The sequence below is a fragment of the Eptesicus fuscus genome, chromosome 8 (genome assembly GCF_027574615.1).
Source record: "Eptesicus fuscus isolate TK198812 chromosome 8, DD_ASM_mEF_20220401, whole genome shotgun sequence".
NCBI classification, from domain to species: domain Eukaryota; kingdom Metazoa; phylum Chordata; class Mammalia; order Chiroptera; family Vespertilionidae; genus Eptesicus; species Eptesicus fuscus.
In genome coordinates, this window is record NC_072480.1 from 28,276,984 (window position 1) to 28,295,554 (window position 18,571).

An 18,571-nucleotide genomic window follows, 5' to 3' on the forward strand; every position below is an offset into this window, starting at 1 on the left:
CTGATCCATGTTTCTCTCTCATCGATGTTTCTAACTCTCTATCCCTCTCCCTTCCTCTCTGTAAAAATCCATAAAATATATTTAAGAAAAAAGTATGGTTTCCTAAGTTGTAAAGAATTGTGTAATAATTCCCCATAATAAAGATAATTGTGAATTAAGTTTTATATGTTAAGTAACGGATTTGTCATTAACTAGCTTATATTTTATCTTCTGGCATTTTAGACTACACATTAGGATGGTAAATTAAGATGTTTGCAATATAAACATCATTTGTGTTTTCAGTCATGTGTAATGCCTGAGACCTGTTGGAGGCAATATACTTTTCCCTTCCCCCTAAGTACTGTAAAGTTACAGTAAATTGGAAAAAAAGCACGTACAATTTTAGATCTGGTTCATACTGCATGGAAACCAAACTTACAAACTATCAGCTAATTCTACTAGTTTAAGTGGGAGGCAATGTGATTAGTGTGGGCATGAGAGGTGGGTTTAGATGAGAAAATACATGCTAATGGAAAAAAAATAATTTACCAACATGTTGATTCAAGTATGGTCTTGTCCACCTCAAGAAAATTATGTGCCTGTAGCTCAGTCTTAGGGTTATTGGAGATGGGGAGGTGTGGAGCCAGAAATCTATATTTAATATCCAGAATTCTTTAAACTTTTGCTTAAATTCTGGCTTTATTTGTTTGCTAAATGACACCAGCGACTCTTGGAAAAAGTTAATATGATAATAGTCATCAAGCACAAGAAAGCTTAAGTCAATAGTAGTCCAGAGCTAGGAAGTAGGTGAAAGGAAACACCTTCGTGTCCTGTCCATGGCTGTCTTCAGTGTGCTGCTGATCCACCCAGTGGAAAGAAAGAAAGAACACAAATTAAGAGATCAAGCTAATAGAGACACTGCCTATGCTTTCATCCTGTATGAGAGTTTTGTTTTCAGTTTCAGTTTATTTTATTTAGAGTTGAATTCCTTGAAAAAGAAGAAAGCTAGCAAACATTATGTGGGAAAGCTGTTCCATTGGAGAAGACCACCACAAATTAATTGGTAAAAGTTTAGGGATCTCAAAGGGGTGGGGACACGTGGTTTATGAGTTTAATTCCTAGGAAACTGTTTTGACAGTGGTGGTTGTAAAACTTCCTTTGAGACAACTTGGTAAAGCAGAGGGTTAACACCAACACAGAGCAGACTAGGAATCTGTAGATATGTTTTAGAAATATCAGAATGTGACTATCATTTGTATGGTTGTTATGTATGACCCTCGCAGGCCAGTATTTCCAAGAGTTTATTCTGAGGTAATTATTTGGAAATTCTAAATTGCTCAAGAGTAAGTTATGAGAATAAAACTTAAATTTGGTAACTATTTTGAAAAAACAGTTTCATCTCTGTAATAGTATTTAAAAGAAAAGTTCCTCTTCATCACTGTTTTCTTTAATGTTTACAAGTGTATAGGGTACTTGAGAAACCTGATGGTTGTCAGGAATAATCCAGTTGGTAAAGCAAATCCAGAATGAAGACATTACCTTTAAATTATTCTCCTTCTTGGCTTATTAATAAATATAAAATAACTGCAAATATTAGATAGTTCCATAAATGCTTCACTTTAAGTTAGCACATGCAATAAAGCACACAAAAGGTTATATGGCAGCATTTAGGTAAATTTAGTCTTGACAGTTAAGGGTTTTTATTATTATTATCTATCTATGTATCTATTTATTTATTTACTTATTTATTTGCTATATTTTAATCAGCAAAAACAGAGGAAATAAAGTGTCAGGCAAAATAGATGATGCTTGATATGACAGATTTAATTAGCTAGCACAAATAATATATCAGCACTTTTTAAATATTTTTTATTGACTTTAGAGAGTGAGGAAGGGAGAGAGAGAGAGAGAGAGAGAGAGAGAGAGAGAGAGAGAGAAGAAACATTAACCTGGGCATGTGTCTTGACAGGGAATTGAGCTAGCAACCTTTTGATGCATGTGGCTCAACCAACTTAGCCACACCAGCCAGGGCATATTTTATCAGCACTTTTAATAACATGACCTTCAACTGCTCCTCAGGGGACACAGAACAACAAAGAGAAACATCTTCCTTCTAAAATGACAGCTGTTGGTAATTCTCTATATGCACACATTTTGTCGCTTGTAAAAAGTGCTTCATGTCCTTAATTTTGTTTTTCTAAGGTGAACAAGTCTTAACTCACATTCCTCATAATTCAGTTTTTGCACCAATAGGCCAAGTGCATTGCAAAGTCAAGGGAGTAAGGATTATTCCAAAGCTGGGACTATGAAAGGCCACAGAAAAGGAATAGAATGAAGAGTATTGTTAAAAGATTAGTATTGATCCTAGATTATCACAAATCTGTCTCAGTATTCTCCTGATGTCTGTGCTACCTGCAGATGCTCAGATGCTCAAACTATCTTAACCTTCCTATAGATTTATTCTTCCTTAAACACATTTTTTTATTGTACTGAAGCCACAAGTAAAATGTTCAACAGCTCCTTATAACTGAAGTCTAAATGCTATCCCCGTAACACTCTGGCCACTGCTTATCTTGTTACACTTGAAACCTCCCCAATTATGTAAAGTTTCCACTTCAGCCAGACTGCTCTGTTTTGTCTTAGTTTGACTTAGAGCATTACTACCTCCTATCCTTGCTCATAAAACTACTATCAAACACATCTGAGATGCCTAGCTGTGTCTTTGTACACTTTTTATTATTGATATCTTCTCCATGAGAATTACTTTGAACTTCCAACTTCTATAACACTCTGTCCATAGTTAATAATGTTTTGCATACTCCTGACCCATTTCCTTGAGGTTGCAGTGAAGTCCTGCAGCTAACAACTGCTCCTACTGCTTGGTCTTACAAGTATTTCCTTGTTACTCGATAAATGTTCAGTGGTTAAATAATTAGTGATCTATTTAGCAAATCTGAATAGTTATATAAATTTTGAAATATGGATAGTGTAAGTAAAGTAGAGAATGCATTCTAATTGTCTTTAAATTTGTACTTAACAGAGGTCACCAGAGAGTCCATCAGGAAGAATTATGAGGTAGGTGTTTCTGCACTTGCTTGCTGGTGGCCTTGCCATCTCCCTGTTGTAAAAGTGTATTTGAGCCAAGCTGATGACTTATACCAGGGAGCAAAATCTCAAGAGCTCTCCTACTCTGTGTCTTATTTTTGTAAGACAGTAGCTGGACAACATTCTACACAACAAACAACTTACCTGATCCTATAAAACCTTTACCATTTCCCATGGTTAGATTCACCGGGCTCAGATTTTCCTGCTCAATAATTCTTTTAGCTATTTAAGCTCCAGGTAAGTGGATAAAATAATTTAGAGAGAACGAATGCACACTGCAGGTTGAATGTTTTAGAGTTAAATAAACAATTGACATATGGAGGATTCTCTATATGCATACTAGCGTTTTTGAGTATTGGTATTGCTATTCATGTAGCAAAATAAGTGAATCTCAAATTGTGCTGAGTGAAAGAAGCCATACCCAAAGAGAGCTGCTTATATGATTCCATCTACTATATAGATAAATTGGTTATAGAGAAATAGATGATGATAGATAGATGATAGATAGGTAGATAGATGATAGATAGATAGATAGATAGATAGATAGATAGATAGATAGATAGATAGATAGATAGATAATAGATAGATAGATAGATCCCAGAAAGTGAAAATTAGTCAAGTGACAAAAAGGAAATCATCATTTGCTTGGTACCATAGTTGGAGGACATCTTGAGGGTGATGACTATGTTTTGCAGTTTCATTGAAGTGATGATGTCACAAGGATATACATTAGTCAAAACTCTTTAAATTGTACATTTTAAGTGAGAACAAAAATTATAGCTCAGATTCATGATAGATAGATGTACAGATAGGTGATAAATAGATACACATACATATATACATACCCAGATACAGATCAAATATGAATCTAGTATTACCCCCTTAATATGCTTAGTGAGATTAAAGGAAGTGTCTCTATACAGAAATATCTGTACCCTGGTTTTGATCAATTTATTGCTACCTCTTGTTAATCTTTTCATTTCCTGGTCATTTACTGGCTTTCCCATAATCCTCATTAACTAGCATCTGAAAAGTCTCTGTTCATAATTGCTTACATTAGAGATTTTGAGTTTTAGTCAACATTGTTTCTAAAAATATAAGGTATTCATTATTTTCCTCTTTGTGCATAAATGCACAACAAATGGTTTTCTGGGCTAATATGTACACTTCAAATTTTCATTACACCTGAGAAATATCAGGAAATGGATTCTCTTTTTACCATTCATTGTCCCAGGATGATCAATTACATATACACAATGACTTCCACAGGAAGAGAAGAATTTTCAGGTTCAGGATTACCTTGAAAAAAGTCTCTCCCTTCATGTAGCCATCACTGACAAGCAGACAAAGGGATCAAAAGTGTTGAACACCATCCCACCTGCAGCTCTTGGATCTTTACCATCTCAAGTCCTTTTACAGATATGGTGGCATCATAAAAAGTATATCATCAATGCTGACATGTTTTTAGAATCTAAAGGCAGGAGTTTCTAATAATGGAATCATTGCAATGCTCAAATAACTTCATCTTTGGTCCACCTTCTACTCAATAGACCAGTTCTTCTCACAAACTGTATTACTTTGCCAGAATATCCTACAGAAATTATGCAAAATATTAATGCTACCTAAGTAACTTAAAGCTAAATAGTGTAGCTGCCACCTCAGTGAGATTCATTTTATAATTATTATGAACAGAAGAGTACAGATAGCTGCAGCTATCACATGATCTTTTCATACTACAGACATATAAACACATTTTAACATAAAAAATCAGAAAATATTTATTGAATGTATACACTTTCAGGATAAGTGTGAAAATAAATGTATTTAAAGTTGTTTGACTACTTTCACAATCAGAAAAAGACTGTAATATACATGGACACTGGTATTAATGATCAGGTATCACCACAACACTTTCCTCCTTAAACATCTCTCTCATGCCTATAAAGTTCTGACACCTGAAGAGGAAATATACACAGGAAGAAATTCAACTGAAACTCAGGGGAAAATCTAGCTCAAGCATGACATTTTGAAAATGAGTGCTCGACTTGCTTCCTAGCTTTAAAAATTAGGCTGGGCAATTTCCACATTTTCACATGTAGCTATGGGTCAGTAAATCAGTTGGAAGACCATTTCTAATAAACTAGGTGTAATGCAAAGATAGAGATTTATTCAAGTTAAACTCAAGGTTTTTTTTTTTTTTTTTTATTCTCTGATTCTAATACTTCAAGTATGTTCACGCCCACCTTTCTAATTAGAAAAAAGAAAAGATTCCACGTATTTGTTCTCCCTCTAATAGTCTGGAATATTCTCTTCAGAAATCTATTCCTATTTTCCTCACCAATTCTCTCAAGATGTTCACTTCTCACCCTAGATTGTTTGGCTCAGTAGATAGAGTGTCAGCCTGTGGACTGAAGGGTCCCAGGTTCAATTATGGTCAAGGGCACATACCCAGGTTGGGGGCTTAACCGGGTTGGGGCCATGCAGGAGGCAACCAATCTATGATTCTCTCTCATCATTGATGTTTCTATCTCTCTCTACCTCTTTCTTCTTCTCTGAAATCAATAAAAATATCCTATTTAATAAAAGAGTAACATGCAAATTGACTGTCACTCCAACACACAAGATGGCTGCCCCCAGGTGGACACAAGATGGCTGCCACAAGATGGCCTGCAGGGGAGGGCAGTTGGGGGGGACCAGACCTGGAGGGGAGGGCAGTTGGGGGTGACCAGGCCTGGCAGGGGAGGACAGTTGGGAGGGACCAGGTCTGCAGGGGAGGGCAGTTGGACAGAACCAAGTCAGCAGGGGAAAGCAGTTAGGGGCAATCAGGCTGGCAGGGGGGCAGTTAGGCATTGATCAGGCTGGCAGGGGAGTGGCTAGGGGTGATCAGGCTGTAGGCAAAAGCAGTTAGGGGCAATCAGGCAGGCAGGCAGGCAAGAGTTGGGAGCCAGCAGTCCTGGATTGTGAGAGGGATATCCCAGATTAGAGAGGGTGCAGGCTGGGCTGAGGGACACACACCCCCATGCATGAATTTTGTGCACTGGGCCTCTAGTATTATATAAAAAAAGATATTCATCTCTCCCTAAATCAACTGCTACCCCTTTTAGTTTGTTCCAGACATTTGCCAGTGAGTATGATAGATAGGTAGGTAGGTAGGTAGGTAGGTAGGTAGGTAGGTAGATGATAGATAGATACATACATACATACATAGATGATAGATAGGTCAAGAGATAGATAGATAGATACATAGATCGATCTAGATATCTATATCAAGAGGAAAAGCTTGTTTTGGATAACTGTCTGATAGACATTTGTCAAATTGTTCTGAAATCAAATCCTAGATAAAGTCAGACTATTTAAAATAGTATTTTACAAATTTTTAAAAAATCTTGGTGGATCTATAAAATAGCTTTATTATATTTTCAAAGCAAAAATTATTTCTAAAGAAATGTATCAATTATTTTAAATAAAAAATTAATCTGTGGATTGATTTTCTGAAAATTTAAAAATATATTAGCGGAATGAATTTTTTACATTTTAGGTTTTATACAAATTTAGGTTATAGTGGCTAATATGTCTCTCTTACAGTGTTAAACACCTTTTGTTAAGAATTTTTAATACAATTGTTATAACTGTTTTCATAAGTTATCTTCAAAGCTTCATTTCATGTCAACAAATTTAAAATTGCCTCCATCTCCAAATGATTTTTCTCTCTAGATCATAATATTATAAAATATTTTAATGAAGAAAATATTTTCTCTATGAATACTGAGGTGCCTACTAAGATCAAATGAAATTCTGCAAAAAAAGGATATTCTCAATTTTTTATATTTTTCATATTGAAATGTATAAATATTTCAGTCCAAATACTTTTCAAAAGGTTGACTGCCTCCATTCAAGATATTTATCTTTTATAAATCATTTCTATAAGAAAATGCACATAAGTTGTTTCTACTTATGACAGCTTTATGTTTTCTAAATTTAAATAGTGTAAATTATAGACTTCATCAATATTGTTTTACTTTAGCAAAAAATCTAAATATATCTAATTAAAAATATGTTACATCAAAAGATTTCTTCTAGAAGTCAACATATTGCAAATAATATAAACTTCAAAACTAAGTTTTAAAATCCATTTGCACTAGCATAACTTAATGTATTGTTTTCCTCTTTTGCTGTTATAGGAATAAATTCTAGGGTCTTCCAGTTTGCAATACTTTTCCATAACTGCAATCCACTAAAATTTCTAAACTGAAGAATTGTGTGCTTCATTTGTTGAACATTAAAATAAATTATATCTTAAACAAAAATACAATTAAAATATAAAATACTGTAAATTTTGAAAACAACAGCTTTTATTTGATTGTTGAAATATCACAGATTTTTTTTTTGAATGCTTGCACTAAAGGCAATTCCAAGGACATTTTCATATATTCCACATATTTCTAAGGCTTAATGTTTATCCTGTTAAATGGGAACCTGAAGTCTTCGTGCATTCAGCAGGCCACCACATGGGTCAAGGTACAACAAACTACCAGGGGCACAAAGTGGAAGACTGAGAAGGGACACTCTCTTTTAAAAGAGAGCACATCGCACGCTTTTTATGATTGGAAGGTGTTAACCATGTTTTATCTGAAAAGGGTTATAAAAGGAAATAGTAATTATCACTTATTGTGTTTCAGATTTTATGTTAGAGAATGCTGTTAATTGCACAAGCATCTCCCATATTATTAGTAGAGTACATGGCAGAAACGAAAGGTAAAAATTGGGGGTCAAATAAACCAATATTAGGCTTAGTTTAATGCAACTATTATTAGAATTTCATTACCAAAACAAACAAACAAATAAAACCACCTCCGACAACAACTCTAGAACAGTTTAAAACAGACAGGATGTGGTACCAGGACAACGGATATAAGCTGAGTCCATCTTAGGCAAACTGGTATATGGTCACCCTAATTAAACCCACAGCTTAAAATCTTTGAGAAGTCAGTTTAGAGTTTATAATGTTTCTTGATAAGTTCCTCCTATAAAAAAAAAAAAAAGACTCAATGTAGCCAAATTTCTCCCAATTTCTACATATTAAATCCAAATCTATATGGCTTGTATTATGTATTTTGCCTTGTCCACAAAACTCTGTACATTTCATATTTCAATTGATATTGACCATTAACATAATAAGGAAAATTTCTAAGGATACTTCTCAGATTTTACATTAAAGTTTGGAAAATTTGCATACCTTTATATAGAATTCTTAATTGATTATTCAGACATTTTTCATAAATTTATTTGACTCTAGTAGTAGTAAAATGCATATTCTGCATCTCTAGAGATTATAGAATAAATTTATGTTTTAATAGAACTTATATAAAAGGTTAAATATTAATGAGAGTCAGATACAGCAATTCTCTAGATACTTGAGGGTCCTTCTAGAATGTAATTTCTTCTGGAATTAGGGACAATAAGAATAAGTATATATTAACCCTTGAACACAGATCTGTGTTCCTAGAAGCTATTTGCTGTTATATTATGCTTTATTCTGTGCTGCTGCCTAGGATATTCCAGTGGGAATTCTCTATTCACTTTTCCAAATTTCACCAATACAGTGGATACTTGCTTATATTCTCAGCATCTATATCCCTATTCTTCTGCCAACAGCTCTGATTCCATCTTCAATAAATGTGATCTGGGACAAAGATAAGGCCCCAGAAGGTATATTGTTCAGTTTTGTGTTGTTTTTTTTTTTTCACATAAAACAGATGAGATAAGTAGATAGATGGCAGACAGATAGATAGGTAGATAGATTTTAAGCCATTTTGCAATAGATTTTATTCACTTGCAACTGTTAAAGTTTTAATAGTAAGATGTCCATATGTTATCTACCTAATAATAGACAAATATGCAAATTGACCATACCTCTGACACACCCACAAGCCACGCCCACAAGCCACATCCACTATCCAATCAGAGCGAGCATGCAAATTAACCCAACCAAGATAGCTACAGCCACAGAGAGCAAGTTTCCTAGGTAACAGAGGAAGCCAAGCTTTCCTCCTGCCCTTGCCAGGCCTAAGCCTCCACTCAAGCTACAAAGTTTCAATTATAGAAGGTAAACAAATTCAAACAGAAATGGCGGCAGAATGAAGCTTGAAAGAGCAGGCCAGGGTTGCCCCCGGCAACAGGGGAAGCAAAGCTTTCCACACACCCTGGCCGGGCCCACCCGCTTAAGGCAACAAAGTTTCAATTATAACCCCAACACAAATGGCTGCCAGCCTCAGAGGGAGCCCCAGGCTTGGCTCCACTCCAGGCTACAAAGTTTCAATTGTAGAAGGAAAATAAATTCCAGATACCAGGGCCTCCACTAGGGTTGCCAGGGGGCATGGCCGGCCTGCAAACCACCACGGGCCCCTCGCTCAGGCTGCCCCACGCCTCAAGGGAACCCCACCCTGATCAGGGACACCCTTCAGGGCAAACCAGCTGGCCCCCACCCCTGTACCAGGCCTCTATCCTATCTAATAAAAGAGTAATATGCAGATTGATCATCACTGCAACACACAATATAGCTACCCCCATGTGGTCAAAGATCCTGCCCCCGTGTGGACACAAGATGGCCACCACAAGATGGCCAGCAGGAGAGGGCAGTTGGGAGGCACCCGGCCTGTAAGGGAGGGCAGTTGAGAAGGACCAGGCCTGCAAGGGAGGGCAGTTGGAGGTGATCAACCCTGCAGGAGAGGGCAGTTAGGGGTGACCAGGCCAGCAGAGGAGGGAAGTTGGGAGCAAACAGGCTGGCAGTGGAGTGGTTAGGGTGTTATCAGGCTGGCAGGCAGAAGCGGTTAGGGGCAATCAGGAAGGGAGGCAGGCAAGCAGTTAGGAGCCAGCAGTCCTGGATTGTGAGAGGGATGTCCGGGATCGGGCCTAAACGGGCAGTCGGACATCCCTCAAGGGGTCCCAGATTGGAGAGGGTACAGGCTGGGCTGAGGGACAACCCCCCCTCCGTGCATGAATTTCGTGCACCGGGCCTCTAGTGGAATAATAAATATTTTAGCACATGGCCCTTATTTTAATGTAAAGTGACTGCTTTGAGAGAAGAGTAGAATGACAATGTAAAAAATAATAAACTTTGCTTTAATTTACATTTGTGATGCTTTAACTCGTATAAAACTTAGCATACCTTATTTGTATTTTGTCCTCTTGTACATTAGTTTCCTCAATGAATAAATACAAAGAATGGTATTGTTATAATATACTTCTAAACATTGACATTCAGACACCTACAGAGCAGTTATGACCAATTCAATATTTCCTTATAAATTATGTGTTGGCTACCAAGCCGGTTGTTTGATCTATATTATGGGCATGAGGCTGCAAATATGGAAAAATAAACAGTTGTTTATTTGTTGATTTGTTTTAATTTTACAATTCAGAGACATTGTACATGAACTTCCCCTACATCCACAACTCCCATCCTGGTAAATACTTGAGGATTTTGTAGTCACATTTTTCCAAATACAGACATTATAAAATTGCAGATGGATCAGTATGCATGCAAAAAGCCATGGAGCAGCTGCAGTTCATGTAGATTGTATACAGGAATCTATTTTACAGCCTGAACTACAGCACATTCAGAATTTCTGCTACTAAATTGCCTTCATTTCTCAGACCCCTAAGGACTATTAAATAAGATTTTCCTACCTCGACATAAGTAGGATAAACAATCTGGTTCAGATTATTGGGGCTATGCCTAGAGGGGCAGTGGCAACCTTTGCTTATGCCATGGTTTATAAATGTATAAATATTCTGTAAAAATAATTCAATTTATAGGATGCATTGATTGAACTAATTTAAAAATCTAGAGGACGTCTCATGCAAAGCACAGTTTATGGAGAGATTCAGCAATATTGACTTGAAATGGAAAACATCAGAAATGTAAGAGGAAGAAAAGTGGATTTCAGAGAGAACAGTTCTAAAGAAAGGACTGCTTACTTGTATTTGAAAGCATAGTGGTGTTTAACATCTGCCTTAGATGTGTCTATTGACATTGTCATTGTCTGTCTCACAACACAAGCTCTAAAAGGCAGGGACTGTTTCTATAGAGCTTGGCAGGAAGCCACATAGACATGGACATTTAATAAATTCCTTTGATCAGAAGAAAAGCAATGGAGAATAATGGGGAGAAAGAAGACTACCTAAGAACAAGGGAAAGGAAAAATGTTCACATTAATAAGCTCAAAGGAATGAGAAATATACTATTTATCTTCTTTATGAGCTAATATTCAAATGATCCTGAAATACTCATTATTTTATATGAACAAATGACATAGGGAATGACTATGTGTTAAAAATTGTTTTTCATCTTCCTAAGAACTGTGTGGATCCAAAATTAATAACGAAAGGGAGCTGTCAGCGGGTTTTCCTTCCATTTGACCCTGAGAGTATTGGGGTGGCTCTGTGTATTAGAAGATGTCTTTGATGGCTTCTTCATTTTCAGTAACACCATATCAATTTTGGCTCAATAACAAGTTCAACAAATAATATTTAGCAGGCAACACTGAATGACCTGTACTCTAGATTTTTGTCATGGTATCCTATCTAATAATAGACAAATATGCAAATTGACCATACCTCTGAAACACCCACAAGCCATGCCCATAAGCCACGCCCACCATCCAATCAGAGCAAGTATGCAAATTAACCCAAACCAAGATGGCTACAGCCACAGAGAGCAAGGTTTTCTAGGTAACAGAGGAAGCCAAGCTTTCTGCCAGCCGTTGCAGGCCTAAGCCTCCACTCAAGCTACAAAGTTTCAATTATAGAAGGTAAACAAATTCAAACAAATGGCGGCAGAATGGAGCTTGAGAGAGTAGGCCAGGGTTGCCCCCGGCAACAGGGGAAGCAAAGCTTTCCACACACCCTGGCCGGGCCCACCTGCTTAAGGCAACAAAGTTTCAATTATAACCCCAACACAAATGGCTTCAGGCCTCGGAGGGAGCCCCAGGCTTGGCTCTGCTCCAGGTTACAAAGTTTCAATTGTAGAAGGAAAATAAATTCCAGATACCAGGGCCTCCGCTTGGGTTGCCAGGGGGCATGGCCAGCCTGCAAACCACCACAGGCCCCTCGCTCAGGCTTCCCCATGCCCCAAGGGAACCCCCACCTGATCCGGGACGCCCTTCAGGGCAAACCAGCTTGCCCCCACCCCTGTACCAGGCCTCTATCCTATCTAATAAAAGAGTACTATGCAGATTGATCATCACTGCAACACACAATATAGCTGCCCCAATGTGGTCAAAGATCCTGCCCCCATGTGGACACAGGATGGCCACCACAAGATGGCCAGCAGGAGAGGGCAGTTGGGAGGCACCCGGCCTGCAAGGGAGGGCAGTTGAGAGGGACCAAGCCTGCAAGGGAGGGCAGTTGGAGGTGATCAACCCTGCAGGAGAGGGCATTTAGGGGTGACCAGGCCGGCAGAGGAGAGAAGTTGGGAGCAAACAGGCTGGCAGCAGAGTGGTTAGGGGGTGATCAGGCTGGCAGGCAGGGATCGGGCCTAAACGGGCAGTCGGACATCCCTTGAGGGATCCCAGATTGGAGAGGGTACAGGCTGGGCTGAGGGAAAACCCCCCTCTGTGCACGAATTTCGTGCACAGGGCCTCTAGTACTAGTATAAAATTAAACTCACTACTACCCAATATAAAAATTCTCTTTCTCTACATATCATGTCACCCATGTGTTTATTTAGCCCATCATGTAGTGGTACACCTGAAGTCTATTGTATAAGTGCCCTGTAGAACTATACCATTATTAAATTGTGATTTGGTATAATTCCATTTGTTTATACTGAGTGACTTTATACAAAATAGCCCTATGCAATTCAAAGCTGTGTTAACCAGAAGTGGCTGAGAATTATTTTTATTAGGTTACAGTGTCCTCTCTGAGAAGAACTTGGGGAAATTAATTTGTTTTTATCTTACAGACATTATAAATCATGCACTTAACCTATTTTCTCTTCTAATTGTCTGCTATTGAAGTTAGAGACAAAACATTTTGTTTTAGCCTCATTTCTAGATTTATTGGTACCTCTGTGTTGGTGAAATCTTTGCATCATGTTTCTACTTTATTTTGCTGGAGTTTTGCTATTTTATGAAACTTCTTAGTGTTCTCTAGAATAATAAAGGACATAATTAAATAACAATGTAAATAGTATTAACAACAAATATCGGTATATTCTAAATTTTAACAAAGTCCTTGGAAAACTGAACTTATAAAATATATAGTAAATGCTGATCAAAGGTGTGTGTGTGTGTGTGTGTGTGTTTTGGAAAGTATAGTAGTATAAAAAATTAAATTGAGGCCCTACCAGCATGGCTCAGTGGTTGAATGTCCACCTCTGAACCAGCTAAACCAGGAGGTCATGGTTCGATTCCCAATTAGGACACATTCCCAGTGAGGGAGTGGGGGTGCCGGAGGCAGAAGATTAATGATTCTCTCTCATCATTGATGTTTCTATCTCTCTCTCTCTCTCCCTCTCCCTTCCTCCTGAAATTAATAAAAATGTATTTAAAAAATAAAAATTAAATTGAGAATGTAATACCAAAATCACTGAAGGTTATGAGATGTATCATTAACAAAATTATACTTAGCATATATTGATTGCTTACTTTGTGGCTGAAATTGAGCTAGTCAGACCTCAATCATTTGTAGTTGAGAAACTGATGGTCAAAAAATAAACTGATTTTACTTTTGTTATATAAAAATATGTGATAGAACTGAAACTTTTGTCCAGGTCTTCCTCACTCCAAATAGAGTATCTGTTTAAAAAGCTCATGGGAATACTTTCAGCATAATGGTTATGTGTTTCTTTTTAAAAAATATATATTTTATTTTTTTTTTTACAGAGAGGAAGGGAGAGGGATAGAGAGTTAGAAACATCGATCAGCTGCCTCCTGCACGTTCCCTACTGGGGATGTGCCCACAACCAAGGTACATGCCCTTGATCGGAATTGAACCTGGGGCCCTTCAGTCCACAGGCCAACGCTCTATCCACTGAGCCAAACCGGTTAGGGCAGTTATGTGTTTCTTTAGTTAAAGCAGGAGCTAGAAAACAACAGTTCATACCTTAGAGCTTATCAGCTTATCCTTTTATCTATGGGAATCCCAATAGCAGGAAGTTGTTGCCAAATGGCTAATCAAATATAGAATGCATCAAAATTACTAAATCCATAGAAAGATACCCTGAACTGGTGGTACCACATCTTATATACATTCCAAGAGAGATACTTTAAGAACAAATCTGACACACCGAGTGTTTAGAGGAAATGGTAAGCAAGTATTTCATATGAAATACACTGCAAAATAATAGTCTATATTTACTTATCAAAGAAAAATAGTGAATCATTTATTATAATATTATATTGTACTAGAGGCCCAGTGCATGATTGAATCACGCACGTGTAGGGTCCCCTACACGCTTTTGCTTTTCGCGGTGGAGCTGGGAGCCTGTCCGCTGGTGTACCAGGCCTTTCAGAAGCCTCCAGCTCTGCGGAGGCTTCTGAAAGGCCTGGTGCCGGAGCAGACAGGCACCCAGCTCCCCCACTTTTGATGGCCCACGGCCACTGATGGGGGTTACCCTGCTGTTGAGAGGCGCAGGGGGTGGGACTCCTGCCCCCTGCGCCTCTCAACGGCTGCTGAGGGAGGCTGCTGTGGACACCTGGCTACCCTGCTGTTGAGAGGCACAGCTGGGTGTCCGCGGCAGGCCCCCTCAGTGGCCACGGATCTGGCCGTCAGAGGCACAGGGGGCGGGAGTCCTGCCCCCTGCGCCTCTCAATAGCAGGGTAGCCCCCCTCAGTGGCAGCGGATCCGTGCCTCTCAATGGCCGGATAGGCCACCCCGGGTCCCGCCCCCAGCCTCCCACCGCCCAATTGTGGGCGTAGCAGAGTGATGGTAATTTACATGTTACTCTATTATTAGATAGGATAATTAGCATCCATAACACCTAGTGATATAGTGCAATGAAAATTAGTTTGGTCCTGAATCTATGGTAGGTTGGGTGGTTCTGTTGTTCCAAACTGGTCTTGATTAAGTTTCTCATGTATCTGGGTTCAGCTGTGGATTGACAAGGCAGCACTGCTCATTTTGACTGGGATTCTTCCTATATCTTGCATCTCAGTGAGGTTAACTGGGATGGCTATCCTGGTCCATGTGCCTAAGCTTTAGAAAGCCCAGGCATGTTATCATGGTGAAGGCACAGGAACCAGAGACAAAATGAAAGCATGTAAGATTACTTAAGATGTAAGCTTAGAACTGGCATAGTTTCATTTTTGCTGCATTCTATTGGCCAAAGAGAATCACAAGGCTATCTCAAATACAGAGAGAATACAACAAGTGGCTCAAGTTCTTGATGGCAGATACAATAAAATCACATTGTGATGAACATGGATGCAGGAATAGTGGAGGACCCAGGCCATTTTGAAAACATTCTACCACAAATTCTAATATTTTTATTTGTTATTTCCATGTATTTCTCACAACCATTAGAACTTTTTCAGCTCTCCATTTTATTTCTTTTGCACTTCCCTTCTCTAAAATTTTAGCACGTAGCATTCATGTGCTACTCTAGCTTGTCTGAATCCTACATTCAATCATTTCAGCACAGCCAACTATGATGCCTCAAGAAAAATAATCATTTTGATTGTAACTCCACAATTCTCCTCATACCAATGTTAATATCGGGCAACTTCCAACATTTTGTCTCCTGTACCCAATAAAGAAACAAAGAGTTTCTGCAACAAAATCTTAAACAAGACTAAATAGATCAAATGCCATTTATAATACTCCAGTTTAGCACTCAGTGCTGTATCCCTTTATTCGTCTTTTTTGATAACACCATTGTTTATTTCCAAAGCATTTCTTCCAGTTCTTTTATATGTATTACTAGTGGCTGGTGCATGAAATTTGTGCAGGGGGGGGTGGTGTCCCTCAGCCCGGCCTGCACCCTCTCCAATCTGGGACCCCTCGAAAAATGTCCTACTGCCAGTTTACAGAGATCGGGCCTAAACCAGCAGTTGGACATCCCTCTCACAATCCAGGACTGCTGGCTCCTAACCGCTCACCTGCCTGCCTGCCTGATTACCCCTAACCATTCTGCCTGCTGGCTGCTCGCCCCCAACTGCCCCCCATGCCAATGTGCTCGCCCCTAACTGCCCTCCCCACTGGCCTGCTCACTCCCAACTGTCTCCCTGCTCACTCCAAACTGCCCACCCCACCGGCCTGATCACTCCCAATGCCCCCCACACCGGACTGATCACCCACAACTACCGTCCCATCCTGGCCTGATCACCTATAACTGCCTTCCCTTCTTGTCCTCTAGCCACCTCTACCTCGGCCCCGCCACCATGGCTTTATCCAGAAGAAAGTCCAGAAGGGCTCCTGGAAGGTCTCCCAGTCTAATTAGCATATTACCCTTTTATTAGTATAGATAGATGCCTGGTGCATGGGTGGGGGCCAGCAGGTTTGCCCTGAAGGGTGTCCCGGATCAGGGTGGGGGTTCCCTTGGGTCATGGGGTGGCCTGGACGAGGGGCCTGTGGTGGTTTGCAGGCCAGCCATGCCCCCATGGAATAAGAGTCCCTGCTGGGGGGGCATGGCCAGCCTGGGTGAGGGGCTGATTGGTGTTTGCAGGCTGGCCACACCTCCCAGCAGGGACTCTTACTCCATGGGGGTATGGCCAGCCTGGGTAAGGGGCTGAGGGCCATTTTCAGGCTGGCCACACCCCCCAGCGACCCAGGCCCCATTCCCTCCTTGAGCAGAAGCCAGAGCAGGCTGGAAGCCTAAGGTTTCCCCCAGCGACCCAGGACCCTAGCCACTCCTTGAGCAGAGGCCAGGGCTGGCTGGAAGCCTGGGTTTCCCTTGATGACCCAGGTCTCCAGCCACTCCTTAAGCAGAGGCCAGGGCCACTCCTTTATTTTCCAGCCACTCTTTGAGCAGAGGCCAGAGCGGGCAGGAAGCTTGGCTTCCTTCATTGCCGGTGGCAACCCAAGCCTCCTGTTCACTCCAGCTCCGTGGCCACCTCCATATTTGTTGGGTTAATTTGCATACTCACTCCTGATTGGCCAGTGGGTGTAGCAGAGGTACAGTCAATTTGCATGTTTCTCCTTTATTAGTGTAGATGCTACAAAATAGGCCAAATGTTCTAATTTACTGAGAAGACTAGTAAGAAATATGAGTTCTAGTCTCAGTTTATAGCTGTCACCATATCCTCTGATCTCTTTAAATATTTCCCCTCTCCCATTATTTCTATTTTAGAGACAGAGGTGTTTTTTATTCCTAATGAAGGTTAATATCTATTTCATTTTCTACTATTGCACATTCTGGGACTTACATCATTATTTCTTTTCTTTTTCCAGAAACCCTACTGAGACCTCTCCTATCTACATTCAAATATGTTCATATATCCCTTATATTAAAAAAACAAAACCAAAAAACAAAAACCTTCCTTATCAGGATTATTTGATACATTTTTCCATTGCTTTTTCTATTTAGTTCAAGTAATCACTTACGTTCTATAGATGTAAATGTACTACCACTACATTTCTTAGTCTCTTACTATGTGCTTCTTCCTCTACCTCCAAAGTGAGGATTGCACCTTCAGTGAAAATGTTCTGTAACTTGCTGATGCTTATTAAGCACAATTATTTGTTCTCTATATTATTTTTTTTAATATTTCTTATTGATTTTTTACAGAGAGGAAGGGAGAGGGACAGAGAGCCAGAAACATCGATGAGAGAGAAATATCGATCAGCCGCCTCCTGCACATCCCCCACCGGGGATGTGCCTGCAACCAAGATACATGCCCTTGACCAGAATCGAACCTGAGACCCTTCAGTTCGCAGGCCGACGCTCTATCCACTGAGCCAAACTGGTTTTGGCTGTTCTTTATATTCTTTATCCTTGACATTTTCTGAAACCATAAATTTTCTCTTACTCTGAAAAATTCATACCTTCTTTCATTTTTCAATTTTGTTTTTTCTCATTCTTTTTCACTAGTTCTTCTGTTTTATTCTCCACTCAATCAATAAATGTAGTAATATTTATTAAGCACCTATTTTATGCCAGAGACTGAACTTTATGTTTTATATGCACTTCCTTTAACCTCATACAAACCCTACGAAAAGGTTGAGGTTAGTATTTTCATATTGCAGATGAAAATATTTGATACACAGGTTAATTACTTTGGGTGAGGTTGCCAAGGTATGACATGGTAGAGGTTGGATTTAAATTGTCAATATTCAAATACATTCATTTTAGTTACTATTATATTTGGCCAATAAATAATGTTCTATATTTTTTCCTCAAATATGCATATCACTCTGACCCCTCAACTGTCTTTCAGTCTTCTAAGGTTACCTTTAGTTAACTATAGCTCATCTGAGGCTCACCTGTTTTTTAAGTCCTATATCCAACTGTCCTCTAGTCATATATCCCCTGTCAAACAGAAAAAAA

General features: G+C 39.3%; 1 long non-coding RNA gene across 1 annotated transcript in view; it reads right to left on the minus strand.

Annotated features, from left to right (window-relative positions):
- Positions 1-709: 709 nt before the first annotated feature.
- The window catches only part of LOC114232984 (uncharacterized), a 41,829-nt gene continuing 23,967 nt past the window's right edge, over positions 710-18,571 (minus strand). Inside the window, exons 3-4 of the long non-coding RNA XR_003619096.2 lie at positions 18,508-18,553; positions 710-836 (exon numbers count right to left, since the gene is read on the minus strand). This is a non-coding gene — a long non-coding RNA (uncharacterized LOC114232984). The remainder of the gene's footprint in view (positions 837-18,507; positions 18,554-18,571) is intronic.